Below are 12585 nucleotides of genomic sequence, written 5' to 3'. Positions count from 1 at the left end.
GTTGCTTTCGCTGAAGCCAGAAGAGCAAGAGGGATCGGTGCGCACCAATCCCTCTTGCTCTTCTGGCTTCAGGGATAGCCACGCAAAGCCTCTTGAGCACAGCGGGAGCGTTCCTGACTCTTCGCTCAAGAAGCTTTGTGTTGCTTTCGCTGTTTCTTGTTTTCCTCCTCTAAAAACTAGGTGCGTCATATGGTTGGGTGCATCTTATAGAGCGAAAAATATGGTATTTGTTGGAGGCCGCCCAGAGTAACTGGGGAAACCCAGCCAGATGAGCGGGGTACAAATAATAAATTATTATTATTATTACTACTACTATTATTACTACTACTTTTCGTTGCTGGCTCTCATTTATGCTGGGCTGCAGGTGAGGTGGCACGACAGAGGCCGAGTCTTGGCCAGGGAGAAGTGAGCAGGGAACCAAGGCCTGCTGAGCCCAGACTGTGCTGCTGCTGGTCATAATCCCGGTGGTTGTCACAGCAAGGTGGCCTTGGGATCAGTTGCAAAGAGGCCTGGTGGGGAGCTAATTGTGGAAGGGGGTGCCCCTTGGAATTCCATCCTGCTGGGTGTTTGGCTCAGTTCGGTTTGGGATTCAGCTGGGGCACAGTCCACAAGTGTCCCAGGAAAAAAATGGGACATCCCTTTTTCTCACGCAGCAACATGGTGGCCAAGGTGGTCAAGTGACTCACACGGAAGCGTGGGCGGGAAGATGTGTGTCTTGGTTTTGGGACTCAAAGATGTTGGAGGTATGCCAGTGCACACAACATTTGTGCTACCTATAAATAGTCCAATGGATAAAATGAAACGCTCTTGAATTCTAGAGCCCAGCTGTGCCTTCCATTCATCATGTCAAAGCCTTGTTGTGAATGCCAGGCTTAGACTGTTCGAAGCTCTCAAGCAATATGCAGTGGGGGTCATAATCAAGCACACAGGGAAATAAAAACTCTACAGCAACTTTTTCTCTATCTATACACTGCTTATCTCTGCTTCTATTTCCTTTGGCAGCTAATTGTTGCTAAGTGTTGAGAGGAGAGGGAGCAGCTACCAAGGAGAGATAAGATAAGCAGAGATAAACAATGGATGGCTGGAGATGGGTGATCCAGAGCTACTGCCTTCCTGTGTGCTTATCTGCAATCCTGTTTGTTTTATTGTTTCTGGCGGTGAGTTCCAGCATTCTCAGCACAGATGTTTACTTTTGACATAATAAATGTAGAATAGTCAGGTTTGAGCAGAGGTTGCTTAATTATCCTCGATGCCTTTTTGCTGTGAATTCCAGAGGTGACAATGAACATTGCTTATTTAAAGTACACAGGCATTGTTCTTGCAAACAATATGTTTTTTTCCTTTTTATGTTCTAACACATGCAAGCGTTTTCCCAATTGCTCAAATGGAAAAAGAAGCTCTTTGGCCCACCGCAGGTGGTTCCCAACCGCAGGGCACCAAGCCAAGGGGGGACAAAATTGAGAAGATCCATAATTGAGAAGATCCATTTGCGGGAACAGAATTTTGCTCTTGTTCAAGGTACAATATTACAAAAGATTACTAAAGGCTGCACATGATGCCAGTGGATGCCATGGAAATGCCTGCTTGCATGGGAGATGATGATGATGATGATGATGATGATGATGATTAATGCTCTTCCTTCCAGATAAATCTCAGGTAACCTTAATAAACTTCCTATTGCATCAAATTCAAAAGGAAATACTTCAGTCCATTTTCTACTCATAACGACCAGTTCCCTTGTCTAAAAATGAACTATCCAACATTGTTATAAATATTTGTTCAATATATGTGAGAGGTATTTTACACATTTAGAATTCAATTGTTCATTGAATAAATGCTCAATTTAATCACAAAGTAAGAGTATCTTTTCATATGAAAATCAATTTGCGATTCTATGATTTAAATTATCATCATCTCCAGTATGTTTCTACTGCTGCAAAAGCCACTTGCAGGCAGAGAGTGCAATTATTATTATCTAAATGAAACGAAGGATATGTTTGCTAATGCATATGGTACTGGCATTTCTCATTCCATCTTTATCATGCCGCAAAGTTGGGTTTATATAGCTCATCACATAAGTATCTATAATATCATAGCACTCTCCACCCCTCCCTTCCAGATACTAAAAATCACTCAACGGCTTGCGAACGTGGCTGTTAGTGCTAACCTATAATGCTAATAGGTGTTAGAACTAAATCTTTAAAGGCAGTCAGTTGCAAGTCTTAGAGTCATGCTACTACTCTGAGTGAGGACCACAGACACACAGGAAGAACTGGAGGCTGGTCTTTTATTGGCTCCCTGGAAATGTCTCTGGCAAGAGATTTGAGGGGTGCTGGGAGACAGAGCATTTGTTATTGTCTCTGCTGCTGCTTGCATTTTTGCTGCTCACTACTATGAGAAACGGGACGCGGGTGGCACTGTGGTTTAAAGCCCAGAGCCCAGGACCTGCCGATCAGAAGGTCGGCGGTTCAAATCCCCACGACGGGGTGAGCTCCCGTTGCTCGGTCCCTGCTCCTGCCAACCTAGCAGTTTGAAAGCACGTCAAAGTGCAAGTAGATAAATAGGTACCACTCCAGCGGGAAGGTAAACGACATTTCCATGTGCTGCTCTGGTTTGCCAGAAGCAGCTTAGTCATGCTGGCCACATGACCTGGAAGCTGTATGCCAGCTCCCTTGGCCAATAAAGCGAGATGAACGCCGCAACCCCAGAGTCGGTCATGACTGGACCTAATGGTCAGGGGTCCCTTTACCTTTACTATGAGAAACAATTAACAGAAAAAACATTCTGTTCATACCAAGAGGACAATTAGTATTTTGTCACTGATCTAAGTTCAGGGAGTTGGAGGAAAGGGAGTTCACCTATAATTCTATCCCCCCCCCCCATTTTTGCACCTTCCATAGTCCATTAGAATTACTCATGGTATCACTGTTTTAAATTTTTATATTAAATACTGTTCAACTAACCGTTCTCTTTATCATACTACGGTCTTATTCTCTCACGATTGTGGAAAATTTACAATCCTACCAAACCTCTCCTTTTAAAAGAAAGGCCTTGAACCTGCCATGCACTCCTACAGAGTTGAATGCCACTAAATTATACAGACAGAATATTTACTACACTTCAGAGTGTTAGAATACAATCTGTCGTGTAATGACACAAAGCAGGTACATAAAACATGTTGTCTTTGAAAAGCAGTTGGTGTTCCACATGCCCAGCATAAAAGCAGACGAATTGATAACTTAGTTATCATCACAGTTTTGAAATATGTCACTCTTTTGCAGCTTAAAAAGAACAGATGGAGGTAACACTCAGAGTAGTACCAAAGAACTACCCTTGCTGCAAATATGTCTTTAGTCAGCCTACTGCTTCTGGCTAATAATTTCATTACCAAAACCAAATGCTGAAACTTATTAGTGCTGTTATAATAATTCTAAGGTCCCAAATATAAAATAATCATTCATAAATGTACAAGGCAAATATATATATAAGTATACAAACCACATGTCTGAAATAGTACAGGAGAGCAATCCTGAAGCCATTTTGATTCTCCCAAACCATTCTGACTCTCCCAAATTGACCTCAACTAATTCTCTGGAAGGAGGAAGGAGATGCGAAAGTCTGTTTGCTTACCTGTCGTAAGGGCATACAGTGGTACCTCGGGTTAAGTACTTAATTCGTTCCGGAGGTCCGTACTTAACCTGAAACTGTTCTTAACCTGAAGCACCACTTTAGCTAATGGGGCCTCCTGCTGTCACCACGCCGCTGGAGCACGATTTCTGTTCTCATCCTGAAGCAAAGTTCTTAACCTGAAGCACTATTTCTGGGTTAGTGGAGTCTGTAACCTGAAGTGTATGTAACCCGAGGTACCACTGTATTTGTGTACGAATAGGGTGAGCCTGTGACCTGGATTCAGGAACTAAAGTATTTACCATCACAAAAGAGTGGCCAGGCTGCCCAGGTAAAGCAATCAGTGACCATTAAGAGATATCCTGGCAAACATGAGTTCTGCTGTAGACCACCTCCTGTGATGTATTTCTGCTGTAGACTGCCCCCTTCTGTGATGTATGTATGATGTTTTGGGAGGTGGTCTTGAGCTACAGGGTGGGCAGTTTCAAAAGTCTATATAAGGGCTTGTGCACCATTGTTCAGGGTTCCTCCTCCCTCCTGCATGCGGTGAGTAAGGACCCTGTTGCAGCAGTTAATAAAGATCAGGCTTACTAGCTGCTTTGCTTCTCAATATTCTCTGTCTGGCCTCTGTTATTTTCTCCTACTGATAGGGAACCCACTTAAAGACTCTATACGGGCTCTTGGATACCCCATAAGGGAAAAGGAGCAGGTTTTTTCTTTTAACAGTGCAATAAATAAATCTCTACTTTGCATGGAACTCTTGTTAATTCCAGTGAGACTTGGACAAGACTTGTACCCAATACATTTCCCCTTATTCACACAAAACAATATGGAAGTAATGATCTAAAACTCATATACTTGGAAGTGATAATCTAATGACCTAAACTGTGTTTATCATACCACAGATTGACTAATTTAATTTTATGCACCCTACACAACAGCCTTGTGACTGTTATGTACTGAAGTTCTCACCCTGGGCCAGCAGGGGGATACTGTAGATAGTTGAGGTCCCCATATGCAAATAAGGGATTGAAAGTAACGTTCAGTGATTGGATAGTTACAGAAAGTTGTTACAATTACGTTCTGGAGCTCTATATAAGCAGGCTGGCTGAACCCTTCAGTTCAGTTCTGTTCTGGCCTGTGAATAAACAAGAGCTGTTTGAAGAATCACTGTGTCGTCTGATATGTTCACCCACAACTTAACAGTGACAATCTTTATATTACATAACCCAGACCTGTGTTTGTCTGAAATCTTGTGTACAGGGACAATTCTTAAAACTGTTCAGTTTCAATAGGTTTCAAACAGCCTGGAAGAGCAATCCAAACTATAGGAGGCCAATATAATTTATGTCAGGTAGATTATGCCACTACAATTTTCCCCTATTCCAAACTCAATTCAGAAGCTGGGCTATCACAGGCTGATCCAAACTGAGCCTGGGAAAACATGCATTAAAAGTAGGTTAATGCTATACTTTTTGCAAATGTAAATTCCATATGTGTCCAATCTGAGCTAAGTTTCTCACTGCCCTGCCTGGACTTAACCCAAGCTCTACTGAGCAGGGTTTGGCTGAGCCACGATGAAGGACTTATATCTCCGTGGTATATCTCTGAAAGAGCCAAGTTGAAGGACTTCAGCTGGCAAAGCCACAGCTGATCCCAAACTCAGCCAAAAATCTGCCTATTCCAAACTCTACTCATCCTATTTTGGGTTTGCTCTGCTCTGCTCCCTATTCAGAATTTGGTTGATCTGATTGACATCCTATGCCCTTTTAAAATGTGGCCCTTTGGGGGGGGGAGGGGTGTTATCGGGTTGTTTTTATTTTGATTATATATATTGTGGTTTTTATGTTGATCTTGTTCTATGAACCGCCCTGAGACCTCCGGGTATAGGGCAGTATATATATTCAATTAATAATAATAATAATAATAATAATAATAATAATAATAATAGAGCCAAAGGTTTAGCTCGTCTGGAAATAAGCAAACCCAGCAGGTTGATCATAATACTTCTCAAGTACAGCATCCCCCCAAAAATTAAAAAAAAAATGGCTGTTATGTATCACAAAGCAAAAATGGTAAAACTGAAAAAGGTGGTGAGATCTAATGACTTCTGTACAATGTGGTATATCCTTTTAAGCGGTAATTCATGCATTTCTGAATCATTTCTGAAAGCATTACATTCAATAATCTCTCCTTTTCTTTGCATTTACTATTGAATTCTGTGACACTTAAACAACTTCAATGAAACACATTTTTTCTTATGAAAAACAAATGCTTTTTTCAATAAACAGAATTGTCAGAAAAGTTCACCTAAAGCGATATTACACTATGATAATGGGTGTTTCTGTTCAAATAAAAAGACCAAAGCATTTTGAGGTAAACAAAAAACCATTTGGATAAGAGTAGCAGTATTTCTTAGTGGGGCTCAGAAAATCATTTTTTTGTTATTTTTACAGCACACAATCACCATGGTAGGCTTCAGAAGGAATGAGGAGATTTTCCTGAATTGACTTTTGCATTGTCAGCCAACATAATTCATTACTTAGACATGGTCAATAGGCTAAAGTCAGACATGTATTTAAGCAGCTGTTAATTTTGAAAGCATATTGTTGCCAATCCATTTGGATTTCACACAGCAGAATGACTATAGATTTAGACGGATAGCTTGCATGCCGTATTTTCTACTTGAAGTTTCCTCACCTATGACCTCATGACAGAACTGCCTCATCAGTATCAATCTTGCTTCACTCCATCATTTTTCTGATGACCGATGCATCACCTCCCAGAGATGCTTGAGGAATTCAGCAGTTTTGAGTTCCTATATGAAATCACTTGACCCATATGTTCAGATCAGAGCATAGCCATGAATCAGATTTCACATTTTTGCAGTGCAGTTCTTGACACTTTTAAGTACAAAAATATGCATCTAAATACTTATTTTGAGAGATCATTCACATTTAAATATCCTCTCTCTATATTTATAAACTGAACTTTCATAGAAAATATAGCAAGGTGGTATGCAATGTAAAAACAAATAGTATAATAGCAAAAACATCTCTAATGTATCAATGCAAACACCAGTGGCTTACAATGTATCAAATAATATCAAAATTATGTGAGTGTGTGAGAGTCAGGAGCTCAGTTCACACATTCTTTTTCAGATCTTTTTGGACAGGGTTGAAGCTTGGAAGATAATCAATTCCTTTGTAAAAAGAATAATTGGCTAGATGTTTACCTTTTAACAAACTCAGCACTTGTTTGTGTGCCAGCAGACAACTCTGAACCATCATAGTCTGTTCCCAGATGCTTTAGAGGGAGGGAAACCCCAACCAATTTTTTTCTTGAGTCAAGAAGCAGCAGACTCCAAAGTAAAAGTGTGGTCATTTCTTGAGCTATCATGCTCACTCTATGGAATCTCTCGTTCCCACCGACATCAGAGGCACAATTGGTGGTGACACTAGAGAGAGCTTTTTCCACGGCTGCTCCCATATTGGGGAATTCCCTCCCAAGAGAGGTTAGATTGGCTTCCTCTTTCTTATCTTTCCACCAGCAAGCTAAGACTTTCCTATTCAGGCAGACCTTTGAAAACTAAGGTGTAGATGGGTTGTCTGGGGTGTTAGGTGGGGGGTAGTAGGTAAAAAAGGTAAAGGACCCCTGGATGGTTAAGTCTAGTCAAAGGCAACCATGGGGTTGTAGCACTCATCTTGCTTTTCAGGCCAAGGGAGCCGGCGTTTGTCCACAGACAGCTTTCCGCTTCATGTGGACAGCATGACTGAACCACTTCTGGAGCAACCGTGATAGTAACCAGAGTGCACAGAAACACTGTTTACCTTCCCGCCACAGCGGTACCTATTATTCTACTTGCACTGGCATGCTTTTGAACTACTAGGTTGGCAGGAGCTGGGAACTCACCATGTTGAGGGGATTTGAACCGCCGACCTCCTGATTGGCAAGCCCAAGAGGCTAAGTGGTGACACATTGTGCTCCTTCTGGGGTAGCATGCCCATGTTTGGTCCCCACCCTGCACTCAGCTCTCACTTGTGGCTCCTAGAAGCAGTCACCATGTGACAGCAGCCACACCCCAGGAATGGCTTCGACTGGCCGGCTAAACCAGGTGGGGCTAGCTGGTGGGTCTCAAACCCTTAGTGAATTAGGGACTTCCCCTGCATACAAAGCCAGACTCGGGTGGATGAGACCAATAGTAGGCCCAATGATCAAGAGGGTGGTTTCTGCTCATGCTGTAGAGGGAAGTGAGGGGCAGATGTAGCTAATCATCTTGGGAAGGTAGTCCATCTAGGTGAAGGAAAACTCTGATCCTAAATCTCTGTTGCCTTGTGGGATAGCTTTGGGAGAAGATAAGGCTAAGGAGTAAACCTTACACAAATCCAGCATGGAGTCCCTAAGATGGTTGGGTGATCAGGGCCTTGCAGAGCCAGGCAGAGGCCTGAGCCAGGTAGATAATGTGCCCCCGCTTTTTCTTATAAATTAGTATATAAATAATTTTACATAAAAAACATGGTTTCCACCAAATTTTATCCTCATTGAGCTATAGGTACTCCTCATAGAATCATAGAATCCTAGAGTTGGAAGAGACCACAAGGTCCATCGAGTCCAACCCCCTGCCAAGCAGGAAACACCATCAGAGCACTCCTGACATATGGTTGTCAAGCCTCTGCTTAAAGACCTCCAAAGAAGGAGACTCCACCACACTCCTTGGCAGAAAATTCCACTGTCAAACAGCTCTTACTGTCAGGAAGTTCTTCCTAATGTTTAGGTGGAATCTTCTTTCTTGTAGTTTGGATCCATTGCTCCGTGTCCGCTTCTCTGGAGCAGCAGAAAGCAACCTTTCTCCCTCCTCTATGTGACATCCTTTTATATATTTGAACATGGCTATCATATCACCCCTTAACCTCCTCTTCTCCAGGCTAAACATGCCCAGCTCCCTTAGCCGTTCCTCATAAGGCATCGTTTCCAGGCCTTTGACCATTTTGGTTGCCCTCCTCTGGACACGTTCCAGTTTGTCAGTGTCCTTCTTGAACTGTGGTGCCCAGAACTGGACACAGTATTCCAGGTGAGGTCTGACCAGGGCAGAATACAGTGGCACTATTACTTCCCTTGATCTAGATGCTATACTCCTATTGATGCAGCCCAGAATTGCATTGGCTTTTTTAGCTGCCGCGTCCTCAGGTGTAAGTAATATTCCTGGCCTAGTCAACAAAATTTTAAACAAATGGCCACATCTTCATCAATTTTTCATCATTTTTTTTAAAAAAATAGCGATAAGAAAGCACTTATCTTTAAGGTACGTGTGGTTTTAATTTTTGGCAAACAAGATTTCAAACAAAAACTCACCAACTTTTAACAGCATGAAAAACACGGTCCACCATCATGTTCACAGCGCGCTGGCTGCTGGAGCCTTGGTCGCCTCCACCAGCGCCCGTTCTGTGCTCCTCTGCAGAGGCAGTCACAAGCCGCGCCCCAGACGCCGGGGAAGCTTTTCTCTCACGCTGCCAGCCATGGCCCCAGAGAATCCACCCACCGCCACCACCGCCTTTGTGCCTCCGCGTTCATCCTAGTGCATCCCCTGCGATTGTGAATATGCTGATCGAGACCCCCTTTGGAATCGGAGGCCCGGGCCAAGTGGCCCATATGCCCCCCCCCTCTGTCTGGGCCTGTGCGTGGTACATTGTACGCCTCCTTCCAGCAACTCCTGCAGCCAAGCTGGTGCCAAATTCATTGCTCTGCTTTCCTTTGGACCACATAAGTGAGACTGGGGGGGGGGGGTTCTTGTCATATGGGCAACCCTGGCAATTCATATTACCCAGGGTTATGTCCTCAGGCGGTCATTTTGGTGCGGCTAATGCATCAGTTTGACTTCATCCCTGGAGGCGTACTCCATTTTCTCTTGAGACAGATGGAACCCAAACAAGAAGAACAAGATGATGTTGACCAATGGGCCAGAGCACACTATATTTTAATGCTGTCTCTAAGTGTACTTTGATGTGTTTTAACTATTGATTTTAACTAGACTGTTTTTATTGCTTTGCATTTTATAATGATATTTTTAAATGTAAGCTACCTTGAATCCCAACTTGGGAGAGAGGCAGGATATAAATGAACAAGTAATCTATCGCAGTACAAGTGTGATATAAATGAACGGTTCAGCCTAACATACCAATTAGGAATCCCCATCTTGATGCTTTTATTGCATCTTCTTCTGTAAGCGCTAGATATCCCAGCCCTTCTTCTGTTATTGATAATGCTGCTAATTAACATGGCTTACTCTTCCTAGAACGTGGGTGGCACTGTGGTCTAAACCAGGGGTCAGCAACCTTTTTCAGCCATGGGCCGGTCCACCGTCCCTCAGACCATGTGAGGGGCCAGACTATATTTTTTGGGGGGAAATGAACAAATTCCTATGCTCCACAAATAACCCAGAGATGCATTTTAAATAAAAGCGCACATTCTACTCAAGTAAAAACACCAGGCAGGCCCCACAAATAACCCAGAGATGCATTTTAAATAAAAGGACACATTCTACTCATGTAAAAACATGCTGATTCCTGGACTATCTGCAGGCCAGATTGAGAAGGCGATTGGGCCGCATCCAGCCCATGGGCCTTAGGTTTCCTACCCCTGGTCTGAACCATTGAGCCTCTTGGGCTTGCTGATCAGAAGGTCAGCAGTTCAAATCCCTATGACGGAGTGAGCTCCCATTGCCCTATCCCAGCTCCTGCCAACCTAACAGTTCGAAAGCATGCCAGTGCAAGTAGATAAATAGGTACTGCTGCAGTGGGAAGGTAAACAGTGTTTCGTTGCACTCTAGCACTCGTCACAGTGTCCCATTGCACCAGAAGCGGTTTAGTCATGCTGGCCACATGTGGGCAAACGCCGGCTCCTTCAGCCTGAAAATGAGATGAGTGGTACAACCCCATAGTCGCCTTTGACTTGACTTAACCTCCCAGGGTTCCTTTATCTTTTACCTTACTTTTTCTAGAACTTGTCTTATCATGATCTTAGAACAGCAGTGAGCTACAAAGTAAAATGATTTGTAACCACTAGAGGTCATTCTGGTACATCAAGACAGGCTTGCTTTACATGAATCAATATTCCTATTCATAAAGTAATATTTTCCCTTTGTTTGCACCGTTTTGCATTGTCAATGTCATAATGACAGCAAACAAAACAAAGACCTTAGGTGGACAGACTCCAAAGATGCATTAATGCAGGAGAGAACAATGCCTGCAGCTGAAATATTTCTTTTTGCTTTCCCTGAAGAAGTTCCCACTGCCGAATACACAAGGGCTTTTACTTTCTGAGGCAGACGTGAAGCAAATATAGCAAGGAAAGCTCCAGTCACATACATGGTTCTCTCATTATGTGCATGACCAGCCAGCATGACCAGCTGACCAGCCATCATAAAGTTTGCATGCACAAGCGGACACAAAATTCACTTATTTATTTCATAAAATGTTTAAACTATTGGTAGGGGGGTGGGACTTCAAACCTCAAATGGAAGGAAAGGAATACAAGCTATGGGCCACTCAAAGAAATAAGGAGGTGAATTTTATCATTCCCCTTGTCATGACTGGTTTGGCTCAACATCCCTGTGTATGAAGTGAACATATGTAGTTGTTTCATACTTGGACTAATTGGTCCATCTAGCTTAGCGTCTCTACTCTGAATTGTGTGGCTTTCCTGTAGGCAGCCTAACTTTGTCCCCATCCCATTTTTGCACAATCCTACGTCTGCTCCATCACATTTTGTGCCGATTTTACTTTTAAAAAATTTAATTTTTAAAGATTTTGTACACACTTCTAAGATAAAACACATTTCCCCATGCTTTCCTATGCAGTCATCGCTTTAGAAATGTATTCTGTATGCATTTTTAGATAAAATACGTACACTGGTGTACACTGTTTGCACATCAAAGCTGCATTGCAAAACCCAAATGAATACATACTCTGAATGGCAGTTGTGTTCCAATCTGCAGGCAAATCTGGGAGAGTTGGACTGCATCAATGTGCTGCGAACAGCAGAACAAACAAATTCAAATTTAATCCCTATTCTCAGACAGGGTTTTTTCTTGGACAGGAATATTTGCCAACCCTGCAAGGATACTCGGTATTTTGAAACCTGGGACCTTAACAACACTACACTTTCTCCCAAACACAGATATATTCTGTTTCTACTCTATAGAATGTCAAATTCAGTTACCTTGTCATTCAATTTCAGATAGTTTACTGCTACTATGGCTTGCCTTTATCAGTTTGTTTTGCCCTTTTTAATGGCCGTGGTGAATTTTTCATACTTCAAATAATAACATGTTTTTATGTATCTGAGGTGCTTTCTGTTTCCTACCAGTGGTGTACTGAATGCGGTGCAGATGAAAAGAAATAATGCATTCATTTAAGAAAGCAATGAGCGATACATACTGTTTTATGATGTAAGGCTAACAAAGTGCCTGTAACCGGACCAGATAATGATTGGGATGCTTATTTCTTGATAGGAATATAAAAGAATAGGTGGAAATTACTGGAGAACACTGTATTGCACACAGTTCCTCACTTTATTCTGAAAATGGAATTAAATGACCAGAAAGAAAGAACCTCATTAAATATGCAACACAAAAATTGTGATGGAAATGGTTTGTAACTCTAACGTCCAGAGGGTCACAGGCAATAAAATAGTGCAATAAAAAAGGTTTCATATTCAATTTATAGCTGTAGCCTAGCATTTATAATGCAAAAGCTTGAGCTTCCAAGCAAACAGCAGTGTGTGAATCTTTTTGTAATTAATTCATTATGCTGAACTTGCAATGTTGGACAACTCAGAATATTAATAGTAATCATAACAATATTTTGCATTTGCAGAATAGGCCAAGAAAGTGCAAGGAATTAATTGCCTGTTGGAAGAAACACACACACACACACACACACACACACACACACACTTCCT

The 12585-nt window shown here is 42.3% G+C and overlaps 1 protein-coding gene and 1 long non-coding RNA gene across 8 annotated transcripts in view; one reads left to right on the top strand and one right to left on the bottom strand.

The window, feature by feature from the left end:
• The window catches only part of CNTNAP4 (contactin associated protein family member 4), a gene marked incomplete at its 5' end in the record, with an annotated part of 272470 nt that overhangs the window by 113362 nt on the left and 146523 nt on the right, over nt 1-12585 (bottom strand). The gene's annotated exons all lie outside the window — the stretch shown is intronic.
• The window catches only part of LOC308458380, a 164223-nt gene that overhangs the window by 133498 nt on the left and 18140 nt on the right, over nt 1-12585 (top strand). The gene's annotated exons all lie outside the window — the stretch shown is intronic.

The sequence above is a fragment of the Podarcis pityusensis genome (assembly GCF_964106645.2).
Source record: "Podarcis pityusensis genome assembly, chromosome: 11".
In the NCBI taxonomy this organism is placed as follows: domain Eukaryota; kingdom Metazoa; phylum Chordata; class Lepidosauria; order Squamata; family Lacertidae; genus Podarcis; species Podarcis pityusensis.
This window is presented reverse-complemented; position numbering and strand designations above follow the sequence as displayed.